Below are 20,344 nucleotides of genomic sequence, written 5' to 3'. Positions count from 1 at the left end.
GGTGGTGGTGGATACTAAGATAGTTACCAAGCTATAAAGATAGCACCACATGGTACATATGCACCATGCCCTGGCAACCATTAGTGTTGTCCATGCCAAGGTGCCTTCAACGAAATTTGAGATTGTGTGCTTACTGAATAATCTTTTTAGATTCATTTCCTTGAAATAAATTGGAACCTAAGTCTATGGGCACATCTTGCAAATGATCTAGCTCCTCGTTATAGCACAACCAATCATTTTCTATGCTTATACAATTTCAACGAAGCTCCTTGCATGCCTTAGCCATGACATCAGTTCCTGCAAAGTAATCAAGGACTAGTTCCCCCTCCATTGTGAGAGTACCACAAGGAGCCACCTGCCAAAATGAAGAAAAACTTAAGATCAATGTCCATGATGATTGTATTGAATCATTACCCCCAACAAAAAGCTTGTAGTGTTCATTCTTAACCTTGAAGTCTCAATGGGTCACTCAATTGCACCCCACAGAGGATGATTATTTGTCTCCATAATATGAGTGGCATGCTTTCCTTTTAGGTGGAGAAACTCACTCAAAAAGTTGAAGTGTGTAAACCCACATTCTGTAGCTGATGCATCATTGCCATTCACCTCGATAAAGTGTCATCGTCTTCGTCCTCCTCCACCTCCTCATCTTCCCCTTCCTCGTCATCTTCGCTTACAACCTTTCTTTTTTTGGTCACTTTCTTCCTTTTCTGGGGAGAAATTCTCTCCACAAGTGACTTAACACCTTTCTTTTTCATGCTAAGATTTGTTGTATTTTTGACTTGCCCACTTGCTTCTTTAGATCCCATAATTGTGGTGGTACTCTTTATCTTGCCTGCAACATTTGTAGGCAATGCTTGCCCATCTTGAAAACTTTTGAAATCATAAAAGGGGAGGGATTCTAGTAACCCATCTTCTTTAAGAGGGAAGAAGAAAAAGAAGATGGTGAAAACTATGATAAACCTAGTAACATACAAAACATAAAAGCCAAGTGTAAACAATGGGAAGTAGATGAGAAGAATGGCACGTTAAGGCTATCATAGGAGTCAAGCAACATTTCTAAAGTGGGATTGAAGATCTTTGTACGAAGTGAAGAAATTTGTGTAAAGGTGGAGCATTTCTCGTCACTCTGATGGTTTGTACATCATCAATAATGGAGCATATTGACACATGAGGGGTCAGAAGGACTAGTATACCTCCTTAATAGTAGTGGGAATGATGCTAATGCGAGAAAAAGGTACACGTGCTATTTCTTTTGTGTCAAGCAATGATGACACTAAAAATAATCAAGTATCCTCTATGTTCTACAGACATCAGGCAAAATCTACTCTCCATTTTATTGCCATTAGACGATGACTTATTAAGGGGCACAATTACTACTTTGATTAGGCTGGTGTAGTCACCTTGGATGCTAGTAGTCATCATGTCAAGAAAGAAACCAAAAGCACCAAAATCTACTCTCCATTTTATTCCCATTATGACTACGACTTATTAAGGGCCACAATTACTACTTTGATTAGGTTGGTTGTCACCTTGGAGAAGGAAACCAAAAGCACCAGTCTATACAAGCTGTCATCCTTTACTACTCAAGTTGATATGGGCACAATTACTACTTTGATTAGGTTGGTGTAGCCATCTTGGATGCATGTAATCATGAAGCACAAATGTACAAACTAGTAGCGTTTACTACTCAAGTTGATATGGGTGCGCACCATTAGGCTATGGCATGAGAAGTTTGGATACGTGAGAAATCTTAGATGATAGTAGCCATCATGTCAGGAGAGAAACCATATGCACCAATGTACACACTATTAGCCTTTACTACTCAAGTTGATATGGGTGCACCAATGTAAAAACTACCAACGCAAACATGGACTCAGCATGGAGGGTGGTGGTGGGTGTAACTAGGCATGGAGGGTGGTGGGTGTAACTAGGCAAGCGTCGGCGTAACTAGGCAAGTGACTACCAGAAGACCTGCTTTCAGTGGCATGGAAAAAGAGCGAGCTTAAGCATGTGGAAAGAGAGCGAGCATGTCCTTTTGAGAGCAAGCTTGAGCAATAGAAGCCCTAGAAAGAGAGAGCTCCTTTGAAGCGGTTCTGAGCATCTCACTCAACACCCGTCAAGAGGTTAACTAGACGTGGCAGTTAAGTGCCATGTCATATTACCGACACTCGGCAATATGATGTGGCAATTAACTACCACGTCACCTGCCATGTTGCGTTGGTATGGACCACATTGAGTTCACCACCTGATTGCAGTTGGACGTCAAGTTCGCCACCTGATTGCAGTTGGACATCAAGTTAGCCACCTCATGCATTGTAGCTAGTTGGCCACCTGATGCTTTGTAGCTAGTTGGCCACCTGATGCTTTGTAGCTGGATGCCGAGTTCGCCCACCACCCTTTGCAACTTAACGTTGAGTTAGCTACCTGATGCGCTGCAGCCAGCTACTACTGAAGGCGTTGGGGAACCTCTTTCATCCATTTTGCAATAGCCTTGTAATAAACTTCAAAATATGTCTTTTTCTGATGAACTGAACCTCTCAATTTCTCTACGTAACCCTTATTCACCTTCCGTTTAGGATTTCAGGGCCTGCTAGTTAGGGTTTCATCCCTAGATTTTCTGCCCTGCAATAAGTGTCAATGATGGTGGCCACTAGGTTTGAGGTGCATGCCTCGAAATTAGAGATAGTTTTGGCAAAGCAACCCTTGACCTTCTTACGCACCTTTTTGATGATGGAGAGGGTTCTTCTTGAGCCCTGTTGAGATATCGAGCTCAACTAGTGCTACCGCAGACATTGATGACCCGCCTGGGTGATAGCTTCTACATCTACACCACTAGCATGGTTGGTGAGATTATGGGTGATATGCGGCCAGTGGGATGACAGGTTGTGTGAGCCATTTTGGATTACTAGAGACTGGCATAGTTATAGCGCCACCTCATTTAGTCGGGTTCACATTATGGACCGACCCTTGTATGTGATAGTAGTTGAGTAGTACTAACCCATATATTGTGTACTCTTATCCTTATGTTATGTTGGTTGAGTAGAGAAGAAGAAGATGGAAGAAAATTCAGCTATCCATCTCTCTCTTGTGTCTTGCTATCTCTTGTGTGTGTGTGTTTGCTTACTTGGGTTTGAAGCTCTCCCTCTCCCCCACATTCTCTTTATGGTATCAGAGCGTGGTTTGTGTGAGAGCTAAGGAGGCGAGCAAGAGGAGAACAAGCAAAGAAGGAGGCGGTTCTACACAGGTAAGAGCACCATCATCTATTTCCCCTTCTTGGTTTAGGCACAACACTCCCTCAGTAGCTCTGGGAGCTACACATCTCCGATTGAGGAGCTGTCTTCGCAAAGCCAAGCTACAGGGCAAGTATAAGGTCCTCTTAGACATAGTTTTTTTTGCCAGATTCGCGTTTCAGGTGCGTTTCGGGCCTCGTTTCGTCACTGCATGGTATTTCTGAAAGTTCTGGTAGAGAATTGATTCTGCTCAAAATCTAGTTATTACAACGCAATAGTGCATTTTGAACGTGCAGACAAGGTTTGCACATGTATTGTTAATACTGGGTGTATGTACATGTACTCTGGTCACATTTGGTGACACAGGTTGTGTTGAAGTACCGATGTTGTTGCAGCAGTTACAGGAGATACTGCTATATTATAGGTTGCATACATACGTTGTCTATTTGCAGGTTGATTGCTACAGGAAAACATGTCTAACGAAATTAATCAGATTGTTAGTGAGAAGCTGGATAAGAATAACTTCCATGCCTGGAAGTTTAGAATGACCAATTTCCTAATGGGTAAAGAATTTTGGGATTATGTAGAAGGAGACAATGAGGAGCCTCTAGAGTTATCTAAGGAGAATGCCACTCCTGCAGATATAACGGCATTCAAGGATAATCAAGGTGTAAGAAAAGTCATATACTAACTTTCAATTAGTGTCACAAACACTATGATAGGGCACATACAGGATGCAAACACTCCAACAGTTGCATGACAGAATCTGGTTCATACTAACACAAAGGTAAGAAAGTTGCAGTTAAAGCAAGAGTTGCATACTGTGGAAAAGAAAAGAATGTCCATCAATGAATATGCCTTATGTTGAAATATACAAGTGAATGGGTGTCTACAGGAACAAGCCGTTAGCAAGAGGCTATAAAAGAGAGTCTGTAAATGAGTGGGTAGCAGTGAAAAGGTGAGAAGTATCTACTGGGAGAGAATAAAGGGTAGCATGAGAAGATATAGGATGTGTGGAGATATTTTGGGAAAAGTGAAGAGGTGGAGAGAATCAAGCAAAAGAGGTGAAGTGAATCAAGGATGAGGTGTCCCCCCAGATGTAGGGGAGGTGGCACAAATCAAGGAACAAATCGGTGGAGCAGATCATGGACAAACTTGTATAAATTGAGGCATTGGCCTAATGAGTAATTTGCTGGTTTTTGAGTATCCATGCCTACATTAAGCTATCAGTTAATTACTCATCACTAATCTCATCTTAATCATCATCGAATTACTTACTAATGATGTCGATTCTTGCATTTGATCCACCATAGCTCATCACTTTGCTTGCATTTTAACATGGTATCAGAGCCTAGCTTAGAATCCATCCAATTTTTGAGCTTATTTATCTTGCTAATCATCCTATTAATCATAATTAAGAGATAATCTCATTTTTAGTCTATTTTTCAACTAGTCTCTATACCCCCCCAGCTAGTGGAGGAGCTCTCTCTCCCCCTTCACACATACCCATTGCTTGCCCAAGCCCTTTTAGAGGCACATACTAGACTCAAGGGCCTCCACACCACTCAAAGGAATTGGGTGCGATGACGGCAACGCGATTTGCAGGCACCAGCAGATTTGGAAAAATCCTCCATGTGATGTACCCGCTTCAAAATTGTCTAATTCCAGCTAGGTATGGGGGTTTTCAAGCATGCTCTACAAGCTGGTGAAGGTGGTTTTTGATTTCATCAAGTCTATAGTGAGATCCAGCACTGTGCACAGTCAGGGAAGTACCTCTGCTAATCACTTGATTAATTCTTCATTAAAGCTTCAATCTTGATGTTTGTGGGTTCAAAACATATCTAGATACAGTTATCTACTACTGTATTGAAGAATTTTGAGATTAGATTTATGCAAGTGGATCAATTGAAGACTCCAAGTTGGGACAGTCTTTTGCACATGAACAATGAATATCTTGGCAAATTGCTTAATTAATCCACCTAATCAAGGTGTTAATTAGGCATTGCTGGATCTAATCTAACATTGGGAAGGTGCTACACATGTCTACATGTTCAAATGCACTTTAGTCAAGATCACGGGCACTTATAGTAAGCCTTGGGCACATAGAGAGAGAGAGAGAGAGTGTGTCAAGGACTATGAGTTAGGGACTTGAGGCACTGGTCTCGCGGGGGGCTACCAAGTAAGAGGGAAACTTGGTATAGGGTCCAGGTGTGCTAGAATTATTCACTTGAGGGGGAGGTGTTGAAATATACAAGTGAATGGGTGTGTGCGGGAACAAGCTGTTAGCAAGAGGCTGTAAAAGAGAGTCTGTAAATGAGTGGGTAGCAGTGAAAAGGTGAGAAGTATCTACTAGGAGAGAATAAAGGGTAGCATGAGAATATATAGGATGTGTGGAGATATTCTGGGAAAAGTGAAGAGGTGGAGAGAACCAAGCAAAAGAGGTGGAGTGAATCAAGGATGAGATGTCCCCCCAGATGTAAGGGAGGTGGCACAAATTAAGGAACAAATCAGTGGAGTAGATCATGGACAACTTGTATAAATTGAGGCATTGGCCTAATGAGTAATTTGCTGGTTTTTTAGTATCCATGCCTACATTAAGCTATTAGTTAATTGCTCACTAATCTCATCTTAATCATCATCTAATCACTTGCTAATGATGTTGATTCTTGCATTTGATCCACCATAGCTCATCACTTTGCTTGCATTTTAACACCTTAAAGATCAAGGGCATTGTTGAATCCCTTGGGTCTCTCAATGTATCAGTGGCGGGGAGGATGATGATTTGGTGAGTGTCTGTCGTCTGAATGGGCTTGGCAAAGAGTACAAGCCATTTAAGACCTCCATTGTAGTTAAGGAGAAGATTCCCAACTTTGGAGACTTAATATCTATGATGCTGATCATAGAAGAAAAGGCTTTAGGTGAGGATTCTTCTTCACAAAGCAAGAACACATCCGAATAGGCCTTCTACTCTAATTCAGGTAGAGGCAGAGGTAGAGGCTGTGGCCCGAGGCCAAGGTGGTGGCCGACAAGGAAATCAGAATTCTAGACAACAACAGTCCAATGATTCATGATGAAGGATTTGGGTGAGCTGCGGTATTTCTTGGGCATAGAGGTGGTGAGATCACCTCATAGCATTTTGCTATTGCAGAGGCAGTATGGCTTGGACATGTTGTCCAAGTATGGTATGACAGGCTGTAAGCCTATTTCAGTGCCATTGGAGCATAACACAACGCTTTTTGCAGATACAGGTGAGCTTTTGGAGGACCCCACTACATACAAGCGCATAGTGGATAGTTTGATCTACATGACCATTACAGACTTGAGCTATGTTTTTGGACTTGTGAGTCAGTTTATGCAGGTCCCTAGGAAGCCACACTTGGATGCGGCTAGACGGATCCTTAGGTGCATAAAGTCCACAATTGATTACGGACTTTTCTATGAGGCTGGTATAGAGATACAGTTGCATGGGTACACAGATGCTTATTGGGCTGGTAGTATTGCAGATATAGGAGATCTACCAATGGTTTTATGTTCTTATTTGGGAGTGCTACTGTGAGTTAGAGTAGTAAGAAGCAGCCCCAACAGTTGCCTTGTTGAGTACAAAGGCAGAGTACAGGGGTGCTACTATGGCAGCTTGTGAGGTAGCCTGGTTTCAGAAGCTACTTGGTGACATGGGAGAGCCCGTGGGATAGGGTAGTTGTCATATATTGTGACAACATGATCAACATACAGTTGGCCAGTAACCCTGTATATCATACTAGAATGAATCACATTGAGGTGCATTATCACTTTGTGAGGGAGAAGGTTCTAGCAGGAGATGTAGATTTGGTATATGTTAGCACGCAGAGGATCAAGTAGCTGACATCTTCATGAAGGAATTGGGCATAGAAAAGCTCCATAGTTTAGGAGCTTACTTGGAGTGCAGTGTGTGGAGTTGAGCTCGAGGGGGAGTGTTGAGATATCAAGCTCAACTAGTGCTATGACAGACATTGATGACCCGCTTGGGTGATAGCTTCCGCATCTACACCACTGGCATGGTTGGTGAGATTATGGGTGATATGCAGCCAGTGGGATGACATGCTGTGTGATAGCCATTTTGGATTACTAGAGACTGGCATAGTTATAGCACTAGCTCATTTAGTCAGGTTCACATTATGGACCGACCCTTGTATGTCGTAGTAGTTGAGTACTAACCCATATAGTGTATACTCTTATCTTTATGTTATGTTGGTTGAGTAGAGAAGAAGAAGACAGAAGAAAATTCAGCTATTTATCTCTCTCTTGTGTCTTGCTCTCTCTTGTGTGCGTGTGTTTGCTTGCTAGGGTTTGAAGCTCTCCCTCTCCCCCACATTCTCTTTAAGCTCCACCTCCACTGTTGTGTGAGCAGCAAAGTGCCACGTTAGTTGCCACCGTCGGCATACTAGTTGCAAGAAGAAGTAAGAAAAAACCTTATAATGATGCAAAGATTCACCCCTTAAATAAATTTTTATTTGACAAGTTTTTAGGTCTTGCAAAAAATTCTTGGTACCTTGTAGGGGGAAGGTAGAAGTTTGCAAAGCCTACTTGTCTTTCTCACTATCATTTGTGTATATGAATAGGCCATGCCCCCCTTCCCCCTCCCTCCCATGGTAAGTTCAATTCCATATCCTATATATCACATAATCACACACCAATATGTGAGTGACTGATAATAGCATGGTGCCTAGGTACCTAGTTACTACTGAGAGTGAGCACTAAGACCAAATTCCTATGCATCACCAAACCGAATGGTTGCTTGGATCCACATTTCCAATCATCCAACAATGTTTCAATTCTCAATGCTTAAGATTTGATTTTTCAAGAGTTAATCCAAGCTACAGGAACATGACAAAAACTTAAAGTACGTCCATATCTCAAGGAAAAACAAGGTAAAATTTTTAGCTTGCTAATTGGACACCTTCTTCTTTTTTTTTTCCCCCATTTTTGGACACTAATAATACAAAGTAGTCTAAAATTTTTCTTTTATTTCAAGAGTACCCAAAATCCACATAATTTCAAGAGCACCCAAAGTCCACGTAAGTCTATTCAAACATAACATTAATGGATATCTCAAATGAATATGTTTGTGCTTGTAATTCTCTAATGGTTAATTTGTGATGTGATTGATCTCTATGGATGGACAAGGGTTTGAATTCTTGTTTGGATATTACATATATTATATGGTTTTTGCATCCGGGGGGGTGTATGTCTGTTTGAGAGAGAGAGAGAGAGAGAGAGAGAGAGAGAGAGAGAGAGAGAGAGAGAGAGAGAGAGAGAGAGAGAGAGAGAGAGAGAGAGGGGGGGGGAGGGGAGGGAGGGAGGGAGAGAGAGAGAGAGGGGAGGGGAGGGAGGGAGGGAGGAGGGAGGGAGGGAGAGAGAGAGATTGAGGCATGTGTGTCTATTTGGGAGATTGAGAGACATAGGGAAATCCTTTCTTATAAGTTTCAAAGGTCAGTAGCACAGGCATGCCAAGGACCACATGTCCGATGTTTTGGCTATGATGACTTGCTATGCTTGAAGAGGGTACTTAAAATTATGACTTATTCCATGGAAGCCAATTTCTTGGTCAAGGCAATGAAACTGATTGTTGTTTTGTTTTCAAGATGTCTACTAAAGGACCAGCCTCTAGCATCCAACTCATCAATAGAATGAGACGTTCAAGGAATGGAGAGCTTGGATCCAATTTAACCACACTAGATGCATCATGGATTGGGTAATAATGGCCTGTCACGTTTACAATCCAAGGTACTAATGTAGTAATAATGGTATTTGGAAAAAAGTAGTTCTTTGTTATTACCTCTTTTAGCACATTGACTTTATTTGCATCCTATAGGAGCTTCTAACTATTGCAACTTGCGAGATAAAAGAAGAGGACAGGACTTCCCAAGTATTATTTTGGTTTGCAAATGGTATGTGGTTACCAAAGACCAATCCAAAATCCAATGTTTTGTGCACCTTCAGGATAACAGAAGAGACCAAGAACAAACAAAACCAATCTACTACTAAATCAAGTGATAAAGAAGAACCAACATTGGTTTGGCAAAGGAAAGTTGTTCAATCAAGTAAATAGGGGAGTGTGACAACACCAATGTCATCCACCAAGGAGAAAGAACTGAACCAAATTATGGACCACCAGGGTAAAGCAGACATGCACTCACATGCACAAGAAATAGAACAAGTTCACCCGGATTCAGTGGATACATTCTTCAACTAGATGGAGGGAAAAATACGAAGCTCTCACTCTGAACTGAAGCAGTTACAACAACAAATTCCCACAAGCTCCAAGGTACTCCATTGGTTTACGTGGAAATGAACGGATAAAGGATCATAAGAGGTACCCATCCCTAAGCAAGTGGGTACAAGGTAAAGGAGTATGCCTATTGTGCCATGAAACATGTTCATTCGTTCCACATGTACTCTTCTCCTCCTCTCAATGCATAATGTGTGGCCTTGAGTGTTTGAGCATGTAGGAAGCCATAGGGTATAAAAATTTACATGCTGCAATTTTCTTCAACCTCCTCCATGTGATCTTGTTGCTTTCAATCTTCATCACTCTTCATTGCCTGTTGGGTTGCGTCCACATCGGTGTGCGTCCCTTCCTCCTTGCTTGTGACCGTCACTCTGAGGTAGGAGCACGTTATCCACCTTTGTTTGTTTCAAATTGTATAAACAAAATCATTGTGGGCAACGATTGAATACATTTCAATATTCCTAATCTATTCATATCTTATTAATCACGATTGCATATGTTACTTCCCCTTTTTTGTCTTTCAAAATCATTAAACCATTGCATGGAATAATGTTACATCTCCCTCCAAATCGCCTCGCAAGAGCATGAGTTCTTAACTCATGAAATAGGAGTTTACTATTTCACAGGGTTCACACCAATCCCTTGGGTGGAATAAAAATTGCACCAAGCCCTTGAAATTAGTTGTTCATACCACACATATATCACTAACCCTTCTTCTCCCACTGATAACCATGACACCCCAACTCTAATGTCTCACGAATTAATAATATACTATCTCATGTTGGTGCCCACAACATGGGAGTTGTGGCTCAATGGACTTGGCATTGTAGCGAGTAGGGTGGATTGAATGGGTGGGGTGGTTGAAGACAATGCACAAAAGGCCCCTGCTAATTATAGGAAGGTCCATGCGATGTTGTCGTACCATGGGCTTGGATTGTGCTCACCATGGTCCCCCCATCTAGAGATGTACCTAGAGGGTTGTCGATGATGAGGCTCAATGTAGGTTCATGAAAGAATAGTGCCTATGTGTCTATTACATACAGAGCCCGTGGATATTGCAGGTGACGTACCTGGACATTGGGCATTGGTGGGCTGGTGGTGTAGAAGCTTCATCCGATGAAAACTCACATTGCTTTCTTTTACAGTTTTCATTCTGCTTTCTTCAACTCTTACGCATCGTTTCAGATAGGAAATCGGTAGTTGTTGATGTGTAACGAGGCAGGCCCGATAAGGCAGGTGTGGGAATGAGATTGGGTTATTCATGTGAATGGAATAATTTAGGACACCTAATTTGGTAGGAATAGTGTTAAACCATGCACTATGGGTGGCTTGTCAGACATGGCCAAATGGATATGGGCACATTGTGAGCGTGTTTTTGAAGTATCGATGGCTTTTTAGCCATGGATTCTCCTACAGCTTCCCTTTGTTAATCCCATTTTGGATTAACAAAGATGCTCCTCCAAATGAGGACATTAATAAGTGTTATGTAAAGGCACTATGCACGTTGTACATTTTGAGATACTAGCCACCCAAGGCCTTAGTTTGTAAGTTTTGGGCACCCAAATGTGAATAAGAGCCAGTTGTATAAAAGGCAAATTCTCATAATGAAATGACACAATCCCCCTTTGTGCTATGAGAGCTCTTGTCTTGTCTTGAGAGAGAGTGAGAGAGAGTGAGAGTGTACTCTACTGCATGTTACTCTTTCATGCATGTGTGTGAGAGAGTGAGAGGTAAATTGCCTTGCGTATAGTGGTGCGAGCGACTCCGTGGTGGTTGGTGATAGTGTGGAGGTGGAGATCGGTGTGGTGTGGAGCTTCTAAAGTAAGCTTGGGGAGTCTCAAGGGATGCGAGTTTGAAGAATTGGTAAGTACCCAACGATTGTTATGTCTATTGCTTCTCTCGTTTGTGATTGAGTGGAGTTCCCTCTTGGGAGGTGCAGTAGCCCATAACATTTTTGGCATTGCTGCCGGGGAAAAACCTTTGTTTCTTCCACTCTCTTAGAGCTTTAGCTCCCACTATGCAAGATTCACCATTGCCTTTGCATTTGGAAGGTGAAATGTGAAGAAACTATGTAGATAAGGTTTGAGTGGTAGAGAAGGAATTGCATGGGTGAGTACTTGGGAGAACCTAGAGGAAAGCTACACTTAGTTTTACATTCAATTTTGTTGTTTTTCGTCACAATTCCTACAATGTGAGCTAGCAGAAGGTGGCATGTTTTGTTTTGTTTTTCAAAACAAAAAAAAAAAACCAAAACTAAAAAAATAAGGAGCCATTGGTTTTGTTCATGACCTACATTACATTCCTAATCCTTGGCACAACCTATTTGGAACATTTGGATAGGGAAATCACCCTCTACCTTCATTTTGTCAACGCAAATTGTTAACACGTGAAAGTGCAGGAAATGCTTCACAACATGAAACATTCTCGGCTACTTCACGCCGTAAACCATTTTCCACAATCAGTGCTGGGAATCTCCAACCTTACTAAAATTAGGTCGTCTTATCCTGACACATTTGGCATAAAGAAACTAAAAAATCTTATCATGTGAAATAGCAGTGAAGCATTTCACGACGTGAAACACCTTTTGTTTCACAGCGTGAACCACATCCTGTTTCATGACGTGAACCATTGCCTCCTACTTCATGGGTTAAGCCTTCACGAGTTAACCCTTCATGCCTTAACGCTTCACATGTTAGCAATTCACGAGTTAAGCTTTTATGGACTCTTAGTTTTCACGAATTAAGGGCTGTCAGTCTAGCGGTAAGAGAAGTGCCCTAATTACACCATTTTCCGACTCAAATTGAAGTAATTCTGAGCTAAAAAAATTGAAACGTGAACCATCAGTTGTTGTTGCAATGTGAGAAATAGTTCACGACATAAAAACATAACCTGCTACTTCATAGCATAAACTGCTCCCTGCTACTTTATAACATGGTAGTATGTGGATGGGAATAACAAAAGGAGTAATACCAACTTTAGAGACCCATCAATGAGGAATCAAAGGCGGATGAAAGCCTTGAGACGTAAGAAGAGGAGGACAATTTACCTAGGGTACCTGTAGAAGGTGAGGATCGTCTCTATACAAGAGAGGATATACAAGAAATGATCAACGATCCCATGTTCTTGTAGAGCATGGAACTCCTGATCAAACAAAGGCGGGTTGAGGCTGCCAACAATGAGCCAAGCAATGAGAAATTACCTGGACCCAGCCATAGACCCAAATTAAATAGAATAACCTATCCAGGAAGAGGACGTGGTCTAGGGAGGCCAATTGTTGATCCCAATGTAGATCTAAACACTGTCAACGATGGTGAATATGGCCACGGAAATGGGCCAAGGTATGGTTAGGGAGCTAGGCACTGCCTTGGAATCCAGACCATCCTAGATGAAGCCACATATCATTTTAAAGCTTACATATCATTTTAAAGCTTGTGCAAAAAATCTTGCAAGATGGGGACCCAATCCAACATGTAGATGTCTTTGAGTCTACGTGTGAAACTTGTGGGGGGCTAGTAAGCGATGTAACCATGATACATGCTTTTTCTCTGGTCCTAGAAGGGAAGGCTCACCAATGGTATCGAACACTAAAGCCGGAGGATAATTCAACTTCACTCGACTTAAGAATGTGTTCATACCAAGCTTTGCTCAAAGTGGGGACCGATGGAGTCCTATGGCGGCTTAGCTACACAATATCAAGCAAAAAGAAAATGAGTCCATGCGGGATTATGTGTCTCATCTCAAGCACTTGAATTCAAGATGCAAGATGAGGGAAAGGCTAGCTAACAATAAGTTATTGTGAAAGATCCCTGTCCCCACCGCGCAACAAATTTAGGGGTGCTAGCAGCAGCGAAAGTAGCACTTCTTGTGCGGGGCAGGGTCCCTCACTCGAGGCCTCACCCACGGATATCCAGACAAGAGACTAATCCCTTGGATCTTCCAAAACCGAACCTGAAAAAACTTCCCTCGCCCAGAAAGCACTGGCGATTCCTCCAAGATAATTTTACTCTAACGTAGTCAAAAGCCTTATCTAACTGAACTGATCTGACCAAACTAGTAAGTCCCATAGTCAGATCAAGGAAAAGATTGCGCTTGGATCATAGAGACCAATGCTTTTTTCCTCATTGAGAGGCACATTCGTTGATTCTTTTCTATAGAATAATTTTTATCCCGGGATTTACTTCATCTATCGTACCATAACAGAATTGAGTCTCATTTTAGGGACCCATCAGTACAGTAGTCCCGTGGGTTAGCCAACCGCCCAACCACTGTAGTGATAGGATCCATTTAAGAATTTGGTTAAGTTTTGTCCTGGGTACCAGGGAGGAAAAGAGTTCCCAGGCCCCCTAGCCGGATATTCATGCAAACTTAAAACTAGTCGCACCACTTACATATGAAATTGCCTTTTTCACAGAATCAGCTGTCTCAATCATTTAATGAAACCATAGTGTTATTGATAATAATCCTCCAAAATATCCGGTTGAATCCTAATTTTTAATTTTTCCTTCATCGGTGTACCTATGGCATCATTGTTGGCAACAACCAGAACGCTCACCACCTGTTCACTCATTCAGGGCCTTTTCGATAGTTCCTAGCTCATAGTAACCGGTAATATTTTCACTTATAAAAATCAAAATAGAATCTCCGTTGAAGATCAACAAGATCAACCAATATAAAAGAGTCATGGACTCATCCGTTGAGGACCAGCAAGGTCAATCAACCAGATCCATGCCCGAATTTAGAAAACAACTCTTACTCCTTGTTCCAAATCTTCCCCGATGCACGTGTGGGTATCTTTGGTGACCCAGAGCACGAGCACCATATGGTCAGCACCCTCTAGGATCCTTCGCAAGTCACCTAGCGCTTCACTCATAGGCCACTTCCTTGGTCCCTCATCCAATGTACCGGAAGCTCACCATTTAAATCGAACTGAGGGCTGGTCAAGACATCGACCGACCTTGCTACGCCGCGAGACATCCTCCATTGACTCTCCGTTATAGCTGTTGCAACTTTATCAGATTAGGTCTCCACGACCTCATTCACAAGACGGTCAAAATGCTTCTCCATTATTCTTGACATAAAATAGTCATTTTAAAAACAGGTCATAAATACAATTTCTATAGCAAACTCTCCTCTTTCCACATTGTTTCACATCAATCCTCATTTATTTCATCTATGTTTCCATTCTCATCACATCATAATCATTCACATCACATATCACATCTATCCCAATTTACATCACACCTCATTCATTCACATCTCATTCATTCACATCCCACATCACATCACATCACATCTATTCATGTCCATCACATTCATTTACATCACATCCATTTACATCCATCACATATATTCACGTCCATCACATTCATTTACATCACATCCATTTACATCCATCACATCACATTCATTCATATCCATCACATTCATTCATTCATACCCACCACATACATTCTCATAACCATCCCATCACATACATTCTATCCATATTATATCACATCACTTCTATCCATCATATCTCATTCATACAGATCTCATCTCATTCATCCACATCCATCCAATCGTTCACCTGTATGACTACCCACACCTATTCATACATTCATATCTATCACTTCACATCCACATATATTCATGTCACATCACATCCACATATATTCATGTCACATCACATCACATTCTTTCACATACACATTCTTTCACATACACATTCACATCTATTCTTTCACATACATCCACTCACATCCTATATCATTCATTTACATCTTGATTCACATGACATCACATCTCATCCATTCATTCACATCTATCTGATTCACATCACATCTCATCACATCCATCCATTCATTCACATCTATCTGATTCACATCACATCTCATCACATCCATCCATCCATTCATTCACATCTATCTGATTCACATCACATCCATCCATCTATTTATTCACATCTATCTGATTCACATCACATCTATTCACCTCACATCTATCTGATTCACATCACATCTATCTGATTCACATCACATCTATTCACCTCACATCTATCTGATTCACATCACATCTATTCACCTCACATCTCATCACCTCTATTCACATCACATCCATCCATCCATTCATTCACATCTATCTGATTCACATCACATCTCATCACATCTATTCACCTCACATCTCATCATCTCTATTCACATCACATCCATCCATCCATTCATTCACATCTATTTCATAGAATTTAAGAGAATTCTAATTTTGATGTAAAGATTCTTTACGCATCTATTTATGAGAATTTAAGAGAATTCTAATTTTGATGTAAAGATTCTTTACGCATCTATTTATGCATAAAAATCAACTTCAGTGAGAATAACACTTTTATAAAAATCCTTTTATGCATCTATTTATGCATAAAAATCAACTTTAATGAGAATAACACTTTTGAACTAAAAATAATTCCTTTATGCATCTTTCTATGCGCATAAAATCAATTTTAATGAGGATAACACTTTTGAAATAAAAATAAATCCTTTATGCATCTTTCTATGCATAAAATCAAATTTAATGAGGATAACACTTTTGAAATAAAAATAAATCCTTTATGCATCTTTCTATGCATAAAATCAATTTTAATGAGGATAACACTTTTAAAAATAAAAATAAATCCTTTATGCATCTTTCTATGCATAAAATCAATTTTAATGAGGATAACACTTTTGAAATATTCATAGGTGAATATGTACATGGAGTAATTAGAATATTTCTTTTAGAATGCACAAACGGTGGGAATTACTCTTTTGGAATAACATAAAAATTAACTCTTTTCCACCAAATTTTAGAAAATTTTGCCATAACCTCCTTTGTATGGGTGATCATTTCTCATTTTTATCATTCTAATTTCAACTTAAATTAACCCAATCTAGATGTATAGGACCCTAATCTACTCAATTTTTAAAATTCAAGAGAGTAAACAATAAGAAAAGTTTAATTAATCATTTAACTAATCTTTCTAGGATTAAGAAAGGCAGAATTGTAAAGAAGAGAAGGGGGTGGTCTTTTCCTCAAAGGCATAGCATTTGAATTTAATTCAAGCAATTGTAAAACAAGAAAATCAAGAAAACCATAGATTTAAAATTAAAAAAGTAAGAAAATTTAGGTTACATGGAGTTGTAAGCTTTCCTTTGGCTTGAGGGATTGAGGGTTCTACTCTCGTAGGCCACTAATTTATTTGGAGAGGATTAGGCCAAAAACAATTGAATTATTAAAAAATTCAATGTAAATGGCTCAGGACAAGAGCAGAGTGGGGAGACTCTAACCAAGCAAACTGATTCTAGATCTTTCCAGATCAGTTTGGTCAAATTTTGACCATTTTTAGGTCAGTTTAGCTTACTTTTTGGATCCAGTTGAAACAGGAGAGAGGAGAGATGAAAATATCTCATTATTTTTGAATTTAAAACTTCCCCGCACATGTGAAATAGGCGCCTCCTTCATGAGGGGAGATCCCCACACTGAGGTGTCAAAATTGCATCATTTCCTCTAAATATCTCTTAGTTTTTAACTAATAAACCTTGTCCTCAGTCAACTCTTCATCTTATGTGAGCATTTACTCATTTTTGGGGGTTTTTCTTTTATTCTTCAATTTATCTCCTCCCTACATTTGGATTAATCTTATTGGTCCATAGGAACCTTAATTGGAGCATAATTTTAAAATTTTTGAAAATCTGGACCCTGAGACTAAGGTCCTTTTTACCTATTTTCAATTAATTTCAATTGCACATTGAAAAGTTCTTTTTGAATTTCTATTTCAGGGGAAATCATTTTAGGCACTAGGAGGATTTTTATATCAAAAAATATCTCAATTTTGAATTACCTCCCTCTAGACATTTTCTCTCTCCAAGCCAAAACAGGGTAAAACAGGATCTTTCTTTTATTTCAGAGAGGAGAAATTATAAGATCAGAAGGGGAGGTTCTTATACCTGCACACCTCAAAAGTTGGAGGGAGGAATCTTACATCCCACCCCACTTAAAAAACGTGAGATGTCCTCATCTCGCAAATTATAGGACAACTCTTTCCCTTAAGATCCAACTGATTCTGGGGTTCCTTATAGTCTGGTGAACCCAACCGAAACCTGGGAAAAAGATCTCTTATATAGAACTTATCATCAGATAACAATTCTTTCAGATCATATCATCCATATCTTTAACACAATAATGATCCATTAGACCGAAATTTCCATCTGAACAGTCCTCCATGGGAATTTTCAATTATACAGATTTTTAATTTGACATCCCTTAACTTGATCCACTGAGTCAAGTGGTGTTAACAGTAGCAATCTGTCAGTATAATCCACTAATCTCATAGTGATTTGCTGAAGTCATTATCATCATTCCAGTTACAAACATCATCACACAGGGACTCGTCCCATTTTTCCTCATTGTGGTTTTGCTCAGCTTATCGCTTTTTAACCAAAACTCAAGAATCATCATTTTTCAATCAGAATCCAAATCAACTCATCAGTTCTTAACCAAAGTTTTTAAAATCATATCAACCACATTTGATTTAATCATCTGGATAGCATTTTTGCTTATAATTTCAAGTCTTAGATTTACTCGTATATACTGCCAGTAAAGAGCTGCAGTTATACCCTTGGTATATACGAGTAGTCAATCACGGTCCTTGGAATTATAAGGTAAATACCATCATGTCTAGGCCTCAAGCAAGTCAGGGAGTCCATGCAATTGCGGTACTTCCATCTGCAGACCCAATTACTAATTTATGAATTTCAGTCTGAATATCAATTTATATGAATTTCATTACACAATTACAACCTTTTGCTGCTGCTTCATAAATTTTTGACATTTTTGGCTTCTCGATTGATCCACATTAGCCAATTTGCTCTAATACTAGCTAAAAGATCCCTAGCCCCACCGTGCAATGAATTCAAGGGTGCTAGGCCTCAAGCAAGTCAGGGAGTCCATGCAATTGCGGTACTTCCATCTGCAGACCCAATTACTAATTTATGAATTTCAGTCTGAATATCAATTTGTATGAATTTCATTACACAATTACAACCTTTTGCTGCTGCTTCATAAATTTTTGACATTTTTGGCTTCTCGATTGATCCACATTAGCCAATTTGCTCTAATACTAGCTAAAAGATCCCTAGTCCCACCGTGCAATGAATTCAAGGGTGCTAGGAGTGGATGTAGCACTTCTTGCATGGGGCAGGGTCCCTCACTAAGGGGCCTCACCCCACGAATATCCTGACAAGAGACTAATCCCTTGGTTCTTCCAAAATCGAACCCGGAAAAACTTCCCTCGCCTGGAAAGCACCGACGATTCCTCCAGGATAATTTTACTCTAACGTAGTTAAAAGCCTTATCTAAGTGAACTGAACCAGTAATTCCCTTAGTCAGATCAAAGAAAAGATTACACTTGGATCATAGAGACCAATGCTTTTTTCTTCATTGAGAGGCAAATCCGTTGATTCTTTTCCATAGAACAGTTTTTATCTGAGATTTACTTCATCTATCATACCATAACAGAATTGAGTCTCATTTTAGGGACCCATCAATCCAGCCTATCCCATCTAGTCCCGTGGGTCAGCCAACCGCCCAACCACTGTAGTGATGGGATCCATTTAAGAATTTGGTTAAGTTTTGTCCCGGGTACCAGGAAAAGAGTTCTCGGGCCCCCTAGCTGGATATTCATGCAAACTTAAAACTAGTCCCACCACTTACACACCCAATATGAAATTGCCTTTTTCACAGAATCAGCTATCTTAATCATTTAATGAAACCATAGTGTCACTGATTATAATCCTCCAAAATATCCAGTTGAATCCTAATTTTTAATTTTTCCTTCATCGGTGTACCTATGGCATCATTGGGAACAAGAACGCTCTCCGCCTGTCTACTCAGGAGCCTTTTCGATAGTTCCTAGCTCATAGTAACCGACAATATTTTCACTTATAAAAATCAAAATGGAATCTCCGTTGAAGATCAGCAAGATCAACCAACAGATCCATATAAAAGAGTCATGGACTCATCCGTTGAGGACCAGCAAGGTCAATCAACCAGATCCATGCCCGAATTTAGAAAACAACTCTTACTCCTTGTTCCAAATCTTCCTCGACGCACGTGTGGGTATCTTCGGTGACCCAGAGCCCGAGCACCGTATGGTCAGCACCCTCTAGGATCCTTCGTAGGTCACCTAGCGCTTCACTCATAGGCGGCTTCCTTGGTCTCTCATCCACTGTACCGAAAGCTTACCATTTAAATTGAATTGAGGCTGGTCAAGACCTCGACCGACCTTGCTACGTGAGACATCCTCCATTGACTCTCCGCCGTCAGCTGTTGTAACTTTATCAGATTAGGTCTCCACGACCTCATTCACAAGATGGTCAAAATGCTTCTCCAGCATTCTTAACATAAAATAGTCATTTTAACAACAGTTCATAAATACAGTTTTTATAGCGAACTCTCCTCTTTCCACATTGTTCCACATCAATCCTCATTTATTTCATATGTATTCCCATTCTCATCACATCATAATCATTCACATCACATATCACATCTATCCCAATTTATATCACATCTCATTCATTCACATCCTGATTCACATGACATCACATCTCATTCATTCACATCCCGATTCACATGACATCACATCTCATTCATTCACATCCCGATTTACATCACATCACATCTATTCATGTCCATCACATTCATTTACATCACATCCATTTACATCCATCACATCTATTCACGTCCATCACATTCATTCACATCACATCCATTTACATCCATCACATCACATTCATTCATATCCATCACATTCATTCATTCATATCCACCACATACA

Source organism: Cibotium barometz, chromosome 35 (genome assembly GCF_041138505.1).
Source record: "Cibotium barometz isolate CiBa-2024 chromosome 35, ASM4113850v1, whole genome shotgun sequence".
Lineage (NCBI taxonomy): Eukaryota > Viridiplantae > Streptophyta > Polypodiopsida > Cyatheales > Cibotiaceae > Cibotium > Cibotium barometz.
This window is presented reverse-complemented; position numbering follows the sequence as displayed.